The sequence below is a fragment of the Cheilinus undulatus genome, linkage group 2 (assembly GCF_018320785.1).
Source record: "Cheilinus undulatus linkage group 2, ASM1832078v1, whole genome shotgun sequence".
Lineage (NCBI taxonomy): Eukaryota > Metazoa > Chordata > Actinopteri > Labriformes > Labridae > Cheilinus > Cheilinus undulatus.
This window is the reverse complement of record NC_054866.1, coordinates 47,229,502-47,247,409: the sequence shown is the minus strand read 5'-3', so window position 1 is coordinate 47,247,409 and position 17,908 is coordinate 47,229,502. Positions and strand designations below refer to the sequence as shown.

At 42.2% G+C, this 17,908-nt stretch overlaps 1 protein-coding gene and 1 long non-coding RNA gene across 2 annotated transcripts in view; one reads left to right on the top strand and one right to left on the bottom strand.

Annotated features, from left to right (window-relative positions):
• The window catches only part of LOC121521336, a 105,002-nt gene that overhangs the window by 55,786 nt on the left and 31,308 nt on the right, over window positions 1–17,908 (top strand). The window contains exon 4 of the long non-coding RNA XR_005992846.1: window positions 12,502–12,592. This is a non-coding gene — a long non-coding RNA (uncharacterized LOC121521336). The remainder of the gene's footprint in view (window positions 1–12,501; window positions 12,593–17,908) is intronic.
• The window catches only part of gpr4 (G protein-coupled receptor 4), a 67,719-nt gene that overhangs the window by 33,382 nt on the left and 16,429 nt on the right, over window positions 1–17,908 (bottom strand). The window lies entirely within an intron of this gene.

Genomic DNA, 17,908 nt, shown 5'->3' with positions numbered 1-17,908 from the left:
ACATGTCACCTGAGTGTAGAGAGCAGACTATGTTCAGGATGTTTGTGCTCAGTGTTTGATGAAGTCACAACAACATGATAAATGTATATGTGCTTAGCAGAGGATGTTGTTGAGGTCATTTCCTTTTTTTGATTATTTACAACTACATGCCTCAGTGATTGTGACAGCCTGGAATTTGTCTCAAGTATAAAGTGCTGCTCTACATTTTTTGCAGCCACATTTGCTTTAGTTATTTACTTCAATAAAAAAATGTTTATATTAACTTTCAGGGTCCTTCTAGCTTTCTTTAAATTGGTCCACTGTCTTTTATGTTGCTTTTCTCTTTTTCTGACACCTTTCTAAATACTAGGGCTGACTCCCTCAAGTCAGTTGGTCAATTAATTGCCTTATAACCCCTAGTCTGAGCAAAGAGATAGAGAGAATGTGGGGAAAGGGGAAGAGATGAGAGAGAGCATGTGCACAGTGATGGGTATGAAATGAGAAGGAGCGCCATGAGGTACAAACAAAACTGTGATACAGAGAAAAAAGATATTTTCTGGTTGTTTCACAGCACTTATGCTCTAAAAAGCTCAGAAATGCATCAGCACATGAATGCAGGAGAGTTCAGGATTTGTTTGACAGTTACTGAAGGCCCCTTTGAGTGTCTCTGCTCTCTGTCACAGCCTGAAATACACCCATTAGCAGAGGTGGACTAACATGTGGGGACAGCGGGGATTTAGCTGGTGGACTTGTGGGCCAATGGGAACAAAGAAATGTCAGTCTTGCTGCGACTTTTGGACAGGCTGTATCTGAAAAGGCTGCACAGAGAAAGAGAGGCAGACAGGTAGGCCAACTGTGTGCAAACCAAGAGAAACCACACGGCTGTTCCTCTCCTTTCATTTACGCTGCACTCTTTCTCTTGGGTGCTCTTTGAGTGTCCAGCACTTGCCCCCAGCTGATATGTTCGCAGGTTTACCTGCCTTTGCACAATATGACAACATCATGACACACCTGCAACCTAAAGTGGCACCTGAAAGTGCAGCCTATCAGTCACGCCATAAGGTGACCTATGAAGAAACAAAGAGGATCTGGTTGCAGATGTCTATGACGGGGCATTTGGCTGTAGACCTCTACAATGGGGCAACCTCAACTGTGGGGCAGGAAGTGATGCATATTTCCAAACAGGAACCAGAATGACCTACTATATGACGTATATTTCCCGCTCGCTGTCATAGGCCACAGTTAGTAGCTTTTTTCACTGCGGCTGAATTTTATGAATAAAAATCTAAAACTTACTGAAGGGGATAAATTTAAATTGAACACACCACAAAGTAAGGCAAACCCAAACAGGGTTAGGCATCTAAACCTTAAAGGTTAGGGTTAGGATAATGGGGAGGGGGATAAAATAAAAAATAACGCACCACAAACTTTGGAAAAACTCAGCAAGGGTTAGTATGCCACTTCCTGCTCCACAGTAGCGGACACCTGTTATAGAGGTCTGCAGCCAGATGCGTCTCAAAAAAACACTTAAACTTGATGGCATGGTTCATACACAAAGGGTTTGAGGCCTGTCAGGACATCCTGTATGGTTAAGTCTGTTACACCATGAAATCATGGAAATCATATAATCAGCACCGTGGACAGCACCACACATCAGTCAGCTGTGACAACAGTGACAGCTCAGAGGGTTTTATACTCTCTTAACTCATCAGCAGCAGCTATTCAGGCCGTCTCCTGCTTGGTCTGAGAGTAAAAATGTAGTTTGTCAAAGCAAAGACATAACAGCCTGCCATTGGTTGTCACCACCAGCTGGTTGTGGCAAAGCAGTGTCGTGGATAGCATTAGCTGCTTACAGCAGAGATGATCAAACTGGATTAAAAATGAATATAAAAGACGTTCAATATCAGAGTTACTGGTGTGAATTTAATTTTCAAAGACACAAATTTCCTTAGTTTTAGAGGTAGGTTTACATGTCCATCTCAAAGACAGTATGAAACTCTTGCTGAAGCTGGTCAGGAGAAGAGACAAACATCTTTTTTTGTTCAGTTCTGATAAAACTGCCACTATAGCTATATCCACATTCATCTCTTCACTGGCCACCATTGTTTACAGGCTTGCAGTAGAACTGCTAAACCTCATCTATAGCTTCCACCTGTTTCTCCTAAAATGGCGCTGATTGGTCCAGTCATTCTCTGGCCAGTGACATGTCAATCAGTTTGAAGCTTTGCAAGATGGATCTGCCTTGTGATGACATGGACAGTCCATTAGTTTTGCAAAAGCTAATTTTGGACTCACAGTTGTGAATATCAACAGCATCAAGGACAGTTTGGGCAGGCTCTGGCTCCTCTAATGAGCTGTAAACTGGAGGGAGGACAGAACGGTGTCAGCTTTGATAAATGTGGTGGGAAAAGCCCCTACATTACACTGTTGTAGAGAGGAGAGGAGAGAAGAGGGGAGGGAGGAGGGAGAGGTAAAGCAGGAAGTTGGGAGAAAGTTGACTGATCAACTTCAGTGCAGACAGAATGACCGAGTCAGGCTGAACTGAGCATTTGACCTGCCTGTTTCTCTGTCTGTAAAAATTTCTAACACTGGGCTATCTCCTAGCAAGATGTATCTTCCCAGAAGCCCTTGCAGCAGGACACACTCTTGCTCTGATAGCAGGAGACCTAAGGAGACTATAGGGGTCCACAGGTAATAAAACCCTCTGTGACCACCCCTCTCACCCCAACATGAGCCATACCATTGCCTGCTAGCAGCCTTGCTCAGCAGCTGCCTTCCACTGTCCCAGCTTTAGCTTAGGTTTTAGTGCAATCAGCAGGTCGAGTACTTCCTTCTTTCTTCAATGCTATCCAGACAGGAGTGCTGCAAAAAGCCCACCGGTATCCAAAGAAGGACACACAACTCTCCTCCTGCCACTAGAAGGACGATATGAGCCCTGCTCTCATCCTAAAGCTGAATCTTGACACCACAAACTTTTCACTTGCTGGAACCATGGAAGAAACATTAATGGACTCCTCTGCTCACTCCTTCAGATTAGATGATGGATGATGCTCTTAAGGCTCATTCATGCTTTTCATATAATAACAAGTATGCTATAACATTTGAATGGCCCCACCCATCCCCCCTGTGGGTCCTCTGCATTGGGATGGACATTAAAAATTATTTTACTAAAGGGTGCTGCCTCAAAATTTAACTTTTATATTACCCAGTTTGTAATTAGACATAAATTCTTGGAGAGTCCTGCGTTGGTTGAGTTGCTCTGAGCGAACGGAGCCAAAAAGCAGCAGCCCGTGCATGCACAGCAGCCTCCAGATGGCTGATGCTTGTTGTTTGGTTTTATTTTCCTCCTGAGGGGCTCGTGGGAGTCTGTGCTGCTTTAACAGTTCTTACTGTAATTCTCCTGAGCACTGTTAGTGAAACAAACTGGACGCACCAATAAGTACTCACAGCTGAGCTCTTCCTGAACAACTTAACATCAAACATGGAAGTTGAACTTTATGTGGCTTTCATCTCAAACCAGGGTGACAAAGGACAAATATCTTACTGCATTTACCCCTGCAGATTGCAGATTATTCTGCAGAGATGTTATTGTGTGAGGAATCCTGCAAAACCAGTTATATGATAAAGATAGGACTATGAATCTGTACGGGAGGTAAGCTTAAAAAGAGAAAGTAAACTGTTGAAATGAGGTATGAAGTTTCCCAAACAAATAATCTTTTTGTTAGCAAGAGTTAAAAAATAAACATTTTAATCCAGTGGTTTCTAAAACAGAATTATGGATTTGCTTCTTTAAGATTTATGCCAGATGAAGAAGCTTAAAACATGGAGAGGGGTATTTTTTACTTGCACATAATCAGCAGCACCGAGCTGCACCGTGTCTCTGTCCAAACAAGATTTCATGCACCGCAGCTCCACAAACAGCGAGTATTTGTTGATAGTGTTTGTAGCCGGCAGCTTGCCTGAGCTGATATATTCCTGTGACAGTTCCAGCGCGAGCTCATTTGGCGGGCGTGAACACAACATCTGTGGCGAGCTCAGGCATATCTGTTTGACATGGAAGCACGCCAACGTCTGTAACACCAGCTCTCATGTTACACACAGACAAAAGGCAAGCTGTGGAGCGCCGGCAAATACAGAGGGTCACACATGATGCCATGAGCCGCAGTCAGACACATGCAGCTAAGAAACGTTTTACTCATCTGCTCTGGAGAGAAAACTTATGTCAGCACTTGTGTTTTATACTGGCTTTTCTCCACACTATACAGCTTAGTATAGCATGATGTACATGCCCATCACATGCCCACTGATAACTAGTGGTAAGCCTTAATGCTGGGTGTGAACACATTTCAGTGAATCTTGAAGACAGACTCAGATTCATCTGCTCAGACCCCATACAGAGGTGGTCTAGAGTGCCCTTATCCATATTGGTTTGGTAGTCATGTGCATGCGTCCCTGTCAGCATTGAAGGGGACATATTTTACCCCTTTAAGACAAGTTTATATTGGTTTCAGAGGTCCCTAACACATGCCTGTGAAGTTTGTTGCTGAAAAAACACTCCAGTATTGGATTTTTGCATGTCTTAAAACCCCTCTGTTTTAGCCCTGCTCAGAACGAGCTGTTTCTGTGTATGTGGCTTTAAATATTACCGATGTGTCTGACTCCGCCCCTCTCAGGACATGGATGTGGCTTAATGGATATGGCTCTCCTGATCTCCCTCTCAGATCAGGAGAAGGGGGCAGAACTTTTTTCCAAGTGGGGAGGGCCAACCAAACTTGGGGGCGGCGCTAAGTCCCCACATAACATCATGGGGGATATCTAAAAATGGCTTGTTTCAGCACACATTTACTGAAAGCTGGGGGGGGGGGGGGTTGTGGACAGGCCAGGGGCACATGTTTTTGTTAGAAAAGCCTGAAAAAGGGATTTTTGCATAATATGTCCGCTTTAAGGACTGCGTCTTTAGTGTTGACCTGTAATCAGGACTCACCTTTTATACAAATAACAGCCAGTGCATCATCTCTATGATGAAAGTATCCCTATATTCTGTGTTCAGCGAAGCCACTAGCATTACAAATGGCAAATGAATTAGTTGTCAGATAGTCAGGTCAGGTAGGGTATGGGAGCATGCCAGTTCGGCCTGTGCCTCATCTCTAAGGGTATCTTCCCAGCTGACCCCTTCACAATGCACATGCTCACCCACAGCATCTTCACAAGCCCACCAGGTCCTGGGCACCCAGTATGCAGTGAGCTGGATCAGTTCCAGGAAAGCATTAGACACATGGCAGCCAAAAATGCGCAGGAGAGGTGTTACCACAAAGGAGGCCAGCTGGTGCCTCATGCCATCAGTCAACATCCAGGTCTCCTGAGATAAGAGCCTTTTAAGTGGTGTTTTTCTCTTATTTTGTCATAAACATATTTTAAATGAAATTGTGAAGAACTTTTTATCAAATAAACTGTGTGGCGTACTGTTAAGATGGAAATGACAACTCAATTCCCGACAAGCGATCAGGGAGTAGCTCTAAGAACCAGCTCTTTATATGAATGACAGGAGCCTGCTATTGTTTTAGAGCTGGTTCCTGTCAAAGTTCACACCAATGATCTTGTTAACCCAAGAAGAGTTTTTACACCCTGATAAAAACTACTTCCTGCTTCATGACAAACAAAAAATCTCCATGGCTGCAATGTTGGATGAAGATTCATGGCTGTCATAGTGGTGTGAGGTGAAGGTCTTCAAAATTTTCTGAGCAAATGTGAAGGGAATTCAATCAACCCCACAGGAATTGTGGTTGATAAAGAAGCAGTAATTGCAAAGCTGAAGGCTGCTCATCCAAATTAACTTGGACTATGACGACCATGTTTTATGCTGATGTAAAGCAAAAGACTTTCCTTTTCAAAAACAAGTGGGCTTATAGGGAAGTTAAACCACAACATTACTGTATGAAAAACACAAGAGACAATCGTGGGAAGAGGCTCTGCCTGCAGACGTACATCCCTGATGGCCACTCTCACAGACTGTTTATCTGAGATGCTAGTTAACAAACGATTAACGTTACCACATAAGTCAGTGTAGCTAAGTAAGCTTTAGCAACTTGAGCTTTAGTAAATGTAGCTAAAGCTAGCATGGCTACATGTAGAACATGGCTAAGGCTAAGCTCACAAAGCGGCTACATACGCTACATAGGCATATTAGCTTTAAGTATTTTTGCTAAAGCTCACTTTTCTAAAGCTCGCTTAGCTACACTGTGTAGTAATGTTATTTATGTAGCTAAAACTAACAAAACTAAAGCAAGCTGCAGTTACTGTAGGCTAAGCACTTCTAAAACAGGTCTATCCTGTTATTTTGACTTGTAGGATCCTTAAAACTTTTTCCTTTGATGTTATTGTCTCAAATATAGAATAGCTTCTGTAGTGCATTCTGGGTAGTAAATGTCTATTATGCAAAATCAACATGTATTGCAGTATTATTGAAAATACTGGTATGCGCTGAGACACATCCACAGATTACCGTTCGGTAAAACAGATGTTAATGCATGGTTTAAACAGGGTCAGTCTTTTTAAATGGAAAGGTATTCCTTAGCATGTTATTGGGGAGGGGAAATCTAAGTGTAAACGCCCATTTTTGTGTCCTATCTGCTTGTTATTAGATCATCCTGGACCAATGTTAATGCATGCTATGAACAGCCTCACCAACCCTGATCCAAACAGAATTTGTGATCTTCCTAAAAAGAATTCAAGTCTAAATGCAGCGTCTGCAGCTGAGGTCAGGCCAGTTTGACTTAAAGTCATGGGGTCATGACAGTCACATACATTCATCATGCTGCAACCACAGGGGCTCCAATTATCTTACATCTCAACCTTGTATGACTTTGAGCTTGATCTGGTTCATTTATCATGATGTTGTACAGCTTTGCAGACACGATGCTTTCAGGTTTCAGTGGTGTATTTTGCTGACAGGTGCTCTTTTTACAAATTGAACAAGGAGTTTTCCAGAAGGACTGCAGAGTTTGTGAAGCTTTCTGTTTGTCTCAGGTATGAGAATTTAAAAACAAAGTCAAAAGTTGGACGGTCTCTGCTGAGAGTCAAACTATTTCCCGGTCTATGACTCAGAAAGTGTGCTGATGATATCATTCCCTCCATTCTCCCTGTGTCCAACACCTGGTTTAGCTCCTCTGCTGCAGGACGTGCTGACAGACATTTGTCACCAGCGGTGCAGCTGCCGCTCAGGGTCACAGTTATTACTACGATCCATCAAAGGTCTAATCCTTTTACAGGTGAGTCACGACAGACGGTGACTTCAGATTATATTACGTAGAAGATGATTGGGTATATCTGGACCAAACAAGCAGACCGTATCATTAGAAAGGCTCAGTCTGCAGCAGCGTAATCACTTTTTGTAATATCTTTGGAGTAAAAGGCACTACTATGGCATCTGACTTCAATGTCCCTGCAGAGTGTGAGTCAGCACGGCGCAGCAGTCATCAGAGACCGCAACATGTCTGTCACACGCTTTCACCTGTGCCACATTTGTACGGATCAGCAGGAAAAGGCTGCACGCCGTGTTTCACGCTGACCTGCGCTAGACTTGGCAAGGTGACTGCTAAATGTCACAGATCCTGAGCTTTATGAGGAATAAAGGTAATGATATTGTAGTTTCATATCAATAATATAGTGACCAAAACTATCATGGTTATCATGGTATTGTTAAAATGTGCTTCCAAGTTTTTTGATACCACATTTATTAAACATTCAATATTTTTATGCTTGATTGTACCAAATTATAAATTTATAGATAAAAAGAAGATAAAAGCATAGATAAGGTTGTGTTTTCACCCCTACACTGCAGAGAGAGAGGGAGGGAGAGAGAGCATGCAGAGGTGGGCAATCAACACTGAGATTAGAGAGAGAGTGGTGGTAGTAACAAAGCAGTGATACAGAGAAATAAGACATTATTTTCTGGTCGTTTCATAGCAGTCATGCTCCAAAAAATGTAGAAAAAGCTGACATTAAATTGTTCAGAAAGTTGCACGATTTTCTGATGTATAACTGCTCCCTCCTGCCTTGTTTTGTGGGCCTCTGCTTCTACAGACATTGCATTGCAGGTGGAGAGCAGAGGAATGAGAAAGTGAGAGCTCCTGGTTCCTAAAAAAATCCTTTAAATCCCATGTACACTTATTTTCAGCAGTAGTTCCTGGCCCAGTAAAATCACATATGGCCCACATGAGATGATAAAGCTTGTGCTCAACTGTATTATACTCTTTAGTTTCACTGCTAGGCAGTACTACCATGTTGATTCTGTAAACAAACATTTTGACAAGAAGATATCTTGATTTATAATGTCCTGATAGATTATTGCAGCAAATAGCAGCACCAATAGCATTTCAGGGGTGGAGCCAGTGGTAGCCAGGACCAAACAGGGCCCCCTGAAATCTGATTGGCTCCCCCAAATCCTGAAAACGACTGTCTATTAGCCCTTTCGGCCATTAACAAGACATTTAGGTGCATTCAATCACTGAGCCTGTATTAACTTACACTGGGTTGGTCTTACTTACATAAATACCCTCAAGATGAGGAAAATTTAAGTGGTCCCACCATTCTTATATATTTCTTTATGTGGCCCTCAGTGGAAAGGTTTGGACACCCCTGTTACAAACATTCCTATATCTTGTTTAATGATACAGTGATATTATAGAAAATGATTTATTTCCCAGTCCTATTCTCGGTAAAATGCCAATATATTGCCCAGCACTACCTCCAAGTCTAATTTTTGGTAAGATGCTGGTTTAACACCCAGCCCTACCTTTTAGTCTACTTCCTGGTTAGATGCATGTTTTTCCTCTTCAAGATCAGCATTTCTGTCTTGCTGCAGCTCAGTCTGTCTCTCCTCTTATCCTGAATGTGAAGCAGCCCTGGTAGCTGAACCAGTCTCCACTGGCAAGCATGCTGATCTGCTGTGCATAAAGCTCTGCTCACAGGACATAGTCCTTGTGGGGCTCTAATAAAGAAGGGATGCAGGAAAGTGGATCCAACTCTATTTGTTTGAAGTTGTTGCTAACAGCCTCTAATAAAATAAAATCTTTTTTTAACACTACAATCAGCGGCTGTCTCCGTTTCGGGGCTCTTACCAAGGGGAAAAGGCCAGTAGCTGATCAATCTGATGTGCTGACTTTTCTTCTCAGCTGTTAAATGCAGAGAGGAGTGAGATAAAGTTTTCAAATGAAGTACTGTGAAGTTAAAGTTGTGTAGAGATCTACAGCATGTGGCGAATGTGTGCTTTTCGTCCCAAGAGGCTTTGCATCAAGCTAAACGTAGCCTATAATTCCACTGGGTTGAAACGTCCTGCCAAGTCTTTTAGCTTCATTCGCCACTGATCCTGCACAGCCTGCACATGTGAGAAGACAAGGGGAAAATGAGGAGAATGTCCTACAGTTTGGCAGCTGCAAACTCAGCCAATCAGGATAGACAGCTGGAGGGTATGCACACTACGCTGCAGATACTTGTCAGACCACTGTCTATCACTGCTTTTGTCAAATCTTAGCTTTCTCAGATTTGTCTGTTTTCAACATTTCACAAACATCGGCAACTGTCATCGGCCCTTGCTACATTTTTTGCGGATGGGCCAATGAGCATTCACACAGCCTCAGCTGATGCATGATGCAAGTATATTTAAGCTTCTGCCTAATACTGCACAAACTAAGGACTTATTTGTGGGGGCAGGGGCTTATTGCCATCATTTTGATCTGACTGCTAAAGAAAGACAGGAAACATCAGGAAAATGTGTCCATGTGTGGGGGATGGCGGGACCGGGATTCATGCATCACTTACTGCCGATGCTTCCTGCCAATATTGGCTTTAAATATCAGCAAACATTTTATACATGTTAAGGCTGATATTATATCATTAAATTTGTACACCCCAAGTGTATTTACTAATGAACATTAAAACACCATTTTGGTTCGTTGATACATTTCATATAATTAAGGAGAAAAGCTGTTAAAAGTGGCCTTTCTGGTTATGCCAACCATGGCCGTTAAAGCAAGCTCTTAAGAACCCTAAAGACATTACCTTTAAAGAAATGTACCAGCTTCTGCATGTGTGTTGTATCTATCTCAGTAAATCCAGTTTTTCCAGTGGCATCGAATAAAAACCCCTGGTGTAATTTGGAATTTAACCACTACTGAATGATAAATCTCTGAGAAGAGCAAAATAACAAACCAGCAGAATGGTAATATTAAGGATGCCCACGCAGCCTCCACTTCATATCTCTGACCGTGATGTCGGTAACGCCGACTGCTTCCCATCTGTCATCCCGTCCTTCAGTCCAGTAAAACAGTAATTAGGATGGTAAATGTCTGGCCTGCTGACCGTACAGAGGAGGCTTTCTCTGCCCAGTATGAGACGCTTTCTTTCAGCATGCTGAGAATCGATCACTGCTTTTATACCTTTTTCTTTGACTTGTTATTCAGACTGTTGAAAACTCATGTCTGCATGCTGCTGGAGGACAGGCAGGCAGGGAGAAACTCAGATAACATCAGCTTCCCACACATCATGAGTTCGGCTGTAAGCATGGCTGGTGATGAATGTCTCATGGCTTCTTATTTAGGTACTTAGGTGGGGATTCTTTGAGAGTTATGCCTTAGAGTTGTGGTAATAAAGCAGAGATACTGGGTTTGAGATCAGCTTTCATACATTTTGATGCTTTAACAACATAAGAACAACCAGGATAAAATAAAACAAAACTCCTAGTGCAGATCACAATGACAGATTTAATAAGTGAGTGTCGGCTACAGTATGAGTGACAGTAATAGTCAGGACAGGATGTGTTGCTGTCACAGCGCAGCCTGAACACAACGTCCGTCACCACAAAACATGCTGGACAAGACGACGGAGCTGCTGAGAGCTGCAGGGAACAACAAGAGCGAGAAAGCTCATGATAACAGCTTCCAGCCGGTCATCAGCTGCTGAGCTGAGTCATGAGACTGCAGCCCAAGGACCCACGCTGTCATCATGTGCCCGTCTCACCTGAGCGTGTTTGTGTCCCAGAGAGAGAGAGAGTGTTTTTGGAAAGTGACTAAACCACCCACGTTGGACAGCAGAATAAATCTGTCAAATCTGCTAAAAATCACAGAAATGTGGTGCAACCTTAAGAATGGGTAAACGTAGCAGCATAGTCCATGGGTGAAAAATGAGACGAGCGTGGAAGTGCAAGAAAAACTGCAGTTTCCCTGTCAAGTGAGAATACTGAGAAGTGCACAAACAAGATGAATTAACAGCATTTAGAAGAACCGCAGGTTTAAATCAGCATGTGTGGCTGTTTTCAGCCAAGCTAAATTGCACGTGTTCTCTCTATTCATTCGAGTAAAAATGTTTTAATTTTATCAGTCATTGGGGGCACAGTCATGTTTTATAACTCAATATGATCAGTATGATTATAAACAATTGATCAACTGAGTAGGGTCTGCACTAGGGGTGTAACAGTATTTTTATTCATCCCAAACCATCACAGCTGGGAGGGTCCATGGTTTGGTATAAGTAGTCCAGTGATGAATATGTGTGAATTGTTGTTTTTCTCCAGACCATAGACTGGTCTGGAGAAAAAGGGGCTATCACATATAGAATGCAGTAATACTCAAAAGTGTTAGTGAACCACTTTTGAACAACCAGTGAAGAAGAGGAAGAAGTAGGTGAACCAAAACACATGAAGAAGAAACTTTGTTTTATTTTTTATTTATTTATTTTTTTTACTTGGCAGTAGTGGCATTAACCTCCAGGGATTTCAGTGTGCATTGCCCCTTTAACCCTTTAAAACAGTGATCCCCAACCTTTTTTCCTTAGCCCTCCCGTACTCATATCTAAGAAACGCTAAGCCCAGGACTCATCCATCCATTTTCTATATCACTTATCCCATTGGGGGTCACAGGGGGGCCTGGAGCCTATGGAGCCTATCCTAGCAGTCACTGGGCAAGAGGTGGGGCACACTTTGGACCAGTGGCGGCTGGTCAATAGTTTCCATTTCAAATAAAACAGAACTAAAAATGAGTGATTTTGACTTGAGTAGGGATTACAGGTTGTTAACTGTGGTTACAAGGAGTTACATGTAAGAACCAGTGTACACAGAGGAACAGCTTCTACAGATGAAGACTCAGCGACAGAGACGGGAGAGCAACTAAAGCCAAAACCCATAAGCAGGAGGGATCCCAGGTTACCTGGTGGTTTAGGTGACATCTGCAGCCTGCATCACTCCCCATCCAGAGTTCCCTGCCTTAATGAACGCCAGTGTTTTACTGACCCTCTCTAACTTTGTGAGGATAAAACAACAAAATGGCCCAGACCAGACAAGCTACAGTCTGCACGATATGCTTACTAAATAAAAACACTGTGTCAGCTGTTGGAGTAGAAAACTGAGCTAGAAAGTGATCAAAGAGACAAGGGTGGTCAATGCCATGGCAGCATATTTCAGCTTTGAGATTTTCAGACTCGTAGGAAAGTATTAGCACTGTAAAGTGATGTTATGTCTTTTGTTTACAGGAATATAAAAGGCAGAAGTGAATGTGGGGAGGTTTCAGAGGCAGCAGGAGAAGATGATTGTCTGTGGTTGGATGCCGCTGAACTCCTGAAGGTAAGAAGTTCTACAAAATGTTCTAAGGTACTCGATCATTCACCAAGAAAAGAAGCAACCAAAACAGAGAAACTTAGATAGTAGTTTTCTCAGAGCTGCTCTCCAGATTGTTCTGCATGCAGAGCAGCTGACTTTGAACTCTCAGACGTTTCCTCCAGCACAACAGCATCGATTGAGAAGAAAGACAGGAATGAAAACAGAACTTCAGTTCCTTCCCAAACTTTCTTTGTACCCCGTTAAACTTCCCAAACTCATCTCTGACTCTGCAGAGTCACACCTGTTTCTGTTCACGGCCTAAAAATATTCTTCCTCTCCTTTGTCACATGGACCGCTCCAAGAATACAAGAAACATTTCAGGAATTTTAGGTGCTGAGTGGGGCTGGTACTGAAGACTTCACATCGCTCTGTAACAAAAACTGACACGCACACATGCAGCCTCTCTTTCATGTGTCTGACTTCCTGATTCTATATCAGGATGCAGGAAACCGAAACTCAATCAAGGCGCTCCATTTACTGTATGCTGAGGCGTGGCCCAGAGCTGAGCAGCGGCCTGTTTGTGGACGCACAAAGACATAAAATAAAACTAAAGGACCCTGAGAAATGTTGAAAGGTTATCATGAAAAGCCTTGATCCTTAAATGATGACTCCGCAAATGAAAAGCATCTGAGATCTAATAGTTATTTCACATGGTGTCTCTCTTTCAAAGGATTTTACCTTTTAAACTGTAACTCATGGGCCCATATCTGAGCTTCACAGGAGTCAGGTCAGTGTTAATGTCTTTTGAATCTGATTTTACAACTAGGAAGTAAAAACAACGTTTTACCTCTAAGTCACTGTGCTGTACCATTGTAGTGACAAAGGAGCTGAGCTGAAAGGCAAAGCTTTCCATTTACCAGTCAATCTATGTCAAATCTATGAACTCTGGCTAATGACCAAAAGAATGAGATTATGGGTACAAGCAGTGGAGATGAGAGGAGGATGGTTGGGCTCAGCCTTAGAGATTGGGTGAGGAGCTCGGACATCCGGAAGGATCTTGAAGTAAAACTGCTGGTCCTTCACATTGAAAGGAGCCAGTTGATGTGGTTCAGGCATCTGATCAGGACTCCTCCTGGGCGCTTTCGAGGCATGTCCTACTGGGAGGAGACCTCAAGGCAGACCCAGAACTCACTGGAGGGACCATATATCCCATCTGGCCTGGGAGCGCCTTGGAATCCTTCAGGAGGAACTGGAAAATGTTGTGGGGGGGGACGTCTGGGTTGACTTGCTGCAGCCACTGCAAACCGGGTAGGCAGGAAAAGATAGATGGATAGATGGCCCTTTAAGTTAGACTTCTACTGTAGAAGATATAATACTTTATGAGTAACAAAAACATGCTCTAAAAACGACAGTTTGGTTTACGTCTGTTTTCAAATTTGATGCAAATATCGATGGGTCATGGATGGAAAACTTCCAGTGTGGACGTTAATTCGGCGTCCCAAGAAGTTGATCAAGTGTCTCCCTTATTCTGCATTCAACACAGGCCTAATTGGCAGAGTAGGTCACTCCAGCCTTCAGCTAAAAAGAAGCCAGTTAATCCTTTAAGCCCAAAGCTATTTTTAGACATTTTGTCTCAACTGGATTTATTGTCCTTAAAATCTTATAAAACATCTACCATGCGGTGCACAGTCAAGCTCCAACCTTCTTTTTTTCAGGACAGCCTTGTCTTTGAGAATACGTGTGCTGCAGTCATGCCACTTGACTTGTTCGTCCTTCTCATGGGAACCAAAAGGTGAAAAAAAAAATCATTCTATGAGAAAAAGTCTTCAAAATATTCACATATTTACAAAATAAGTCACCTTGCTTTTTTTGTATAAGTTGTTTTTGAGCCACTTCTCAAAGTAATTCCTGTCCTGGAGGGCTACATCACAGGATCCCCGTCTTGTTTTCTCTCCATAGTGAGCAATTAAAGCCATCTACTTTATGATCTGCCCAGTTAGACAAACAGTTCAACACAGCACAGCCTGCCATTGGGTCCCAAAGCCCATCACAAAGCATTGTCAGGTACAATGTGGCTGTTGGAATGCAAAGCTAGTGGTAACAATGATTGAAGGTGGATTAAAAAGACGTTCAATACTGGGAATACCATCATGGATTTAATCTTTGAGGACCCTGGAAAGTCACTTAAGTTCCAGGCTGGCTAGGAAAGCTCCTACGAGGGCTACAAAGGCATGGATAGCCTCATTAAAACAGCATGACAGAGGGCTTCAATGAGGAACATCCCAGCTGTTTTATCCCAAGATTTAAAAAAATATAAGTATTTAATGTAGTCGCTGTTGCTTTGACCAATCAAAAAAAATGAAACTTTACATTAAATAATGGAATCATAGAAAATGATGTGCAATACTCAAACTTTTGCTCTTAAACTCTTTGTTAAGCTCAGGCTGATATTTATCTGTATGTAGCAGAAAAAAAGACCACAAGCCTGTAGTGGAATAAAAGTCCTGAGTTCAAGCAAAAAAAAAACAAAAAAGCTGAAAAGGAAAGACAAATGCAGCCCAAGGCCTGAGCCAGAAGGATGGAGGGGAAGTGGAGGCTGCAGGTAGTTAATCCTGGCTGTTCATTTCATGCTCGGGTGGCGGTGCAGCCGTCCATGTTTCAAAGCCCTCATAGGCTCGACCTGACACCCTGCAGGGAAAATTAATGACTTCAATAAAAGTGCCACATTTTCCTGTGACATTCCCTGCATGGAGCTTTATTGGACAAATCTTAATTTGGCTGTGATCAGATCACCAGAGCGGGTTACTGTAAGTCTGGAAAGAAATGAATGAGCCACTTTGTGAGAGAGAGAGAGAGAGAGTAAGGACATTTGTGCATGCAGCTTTTGGATGACTAAGTTCTTTCCTTAGTGCTGAAGCCAATACATGGCCAATGATGTATGAAGGTTGGTCTTTTAAGCTGAGCAGCTGTGTTGGTAAAGTCTACCTGGAAGGCTGCTGGATGACTGAGCATGTTTTGTTTTAATCTTGTCCAGACTTATAGTGTCAGCATTTTACATTTTCATTTTGCCTCCTAAGCTGCTGGATGAAGTAACACTTTCACGGGGTGTAGTCAGACTGTGTATTAAGATGGACGGAGTAACAGCAGCCTGCAGTGAAGACAAAATATTAAGAGCTCCCTCTGCTTACTGGATGCTGCCTAGACTGTGACCTGGCCTATATAGTCAAACTATATAGCTAGAAAATGCAAATAAAGTCAATAAATATTACTTTGGTATTGCCATTACTAAGCTAAATCCAGTCAGATCAGTTAGATCAGTCTGAGACTCCAAGCTGCTGTTTTTATTCATGTGTGGCGGCATTACGCAAAACAGGGTTATGGTTGTTTTCCCAGAGTTTCCTTCATTCAGAGAGAAAACTAAATCAGGGTGGTGCTTAAGTGAACATATCAGTATTATTTTTAATTAAATGCTCTGTCTTTTAGTCTAAATATGTAATATGGATTGTCAGAATCTGTGCGGGTGGGATTTGATACACCTGTTGCAGGTGCTGGCGGGAGTGGACAGCATGTGCTGCAGAAGGCAGTTATGGTCAGAATACCTGCAGGAGCAGGATTAAGAAAACAGTCCCCTGCAGGGCTCGAGTAATATTCATTCACATTCATTTTTCTACATATTTTTCTAATGAGATTTTTTAAATTTGTTAACTGATGAATGTCTGTAAAATCCTGATTGACTGCTTTGTTGAAAGATATTGCTCCTGCAGTCTCAATCAGATTGTCAGAGAAGATGTGAGGCGAGAGACAGCATTAAAAACATTGAACATTGAACTTTTCAATAGTAGAAATACCTGCATCAACACCACACAAAAATCTTTACAACTGTAGAACTGTACACTTACTTCCCCTCTAATCAGTTCTATTTATTCACGTTTCTTGCCCAAAGATGAATTTTAGTTTTCTTGGTCTGGCATTTAAACACCTTCATGAGGTCTTCTTTTACCTTCTTATTCATGGCTTTCACATGACTTTAAGTACTCATGAAACTGGGAACGGCTTCCTATTGCTGTGGTTCAACCAGTTTTATTTTTTATTTCTTTAAGTTGTTGTTCATTTGGTTTTACTAAGTGATGAGTAGACAAGCCCAGGTTATACTTCTTCACAGCACAATCAGAGAAAGAAACATGCTGTTAGATGCTCTACTGTCCATTTTGAGAACAAAACGGTGACATTAGACTTCTCCTTAACATGCTGTCAAATATTGAGTTAACTTGATTAAAAAAAATGACCAGAACTCTGACTGACTGCTAATGCAAGCCTGCTAATGTGAACCAAAAAGCATGCAGCTGTGCATAAATGATGAAGATTTTTTAGTTTCACTTCCCAAACTGCAGCATTATTGATCCACACTTAAAATACCTAAAACTGCACATACTTCTGTAGACCTTCATCCTGGCCACAGTGTAAGGAGAGGAAATGTAGATGGGTTAACATGACAGAAGCAAAGTTCTGGCTTGGACATTTCTGATATTAGCAATTCTAACAACGTCCCCGGTACTGTCTAAGGTCCCAAACAGACAAAATCTTACAGTTTAGATTAAAATGTCAATTTTAATTTGCAGTTGTAAGGTGATGTAAACGTGCTGTTTTGGGCAGATTGGGAGTTAAATGTCCACTGCTGCAGCTCTACATGGGATGATGTAACAGCTCTTTGATTATTTTGCCCTCAAGGCTTCCATACAGGTGCAAGACAGAAAGAAATGAATAGTCATTTTACTGAGCTGTCCTTGAACGCTTTACAGTGTTACCATATGCCCCCTTAAATGTCTTGCTGATTTCAACTTGCGTTTAAAAACAACTTATTTTTTGGACAGTTTTTATGATCACAGATCTTTATAAGTCTATCATTATTTTCTCGTCCTCATGGGAAAAAATATTGTACACCATATTTTTTATACATGAAATTGATGCTACTCCCCAGTGGAATTTTCAGCGTCTGGTGGGAGATCCTGAGGCCAGATAGGATATATAATCCCTCCAGAAAGTTCTGGGTCTAGCGTGGTGTCTCCTCCCATGTGAACCTGCCTATAAGATCTCTGAAAAGAGGCATCCTGAACAGATGCTAAGTCACTGCAGCCGAATCTTTTCTATGTGAAGCAGCACATGCTCTACTCTACTTCCTGATTCTTTCAAACAAAAGCTGATAACCTGACCTCTCTCTGACCTCTTGGATGCCAAAAACTGGGTAACTTGGATCATACTCATGTTTTATACAGCTTTTATTTTGCCATCTTGATGTACATCTGAGCCATTTTGCACCATGTTGGTGGGATTCAGCGGCTT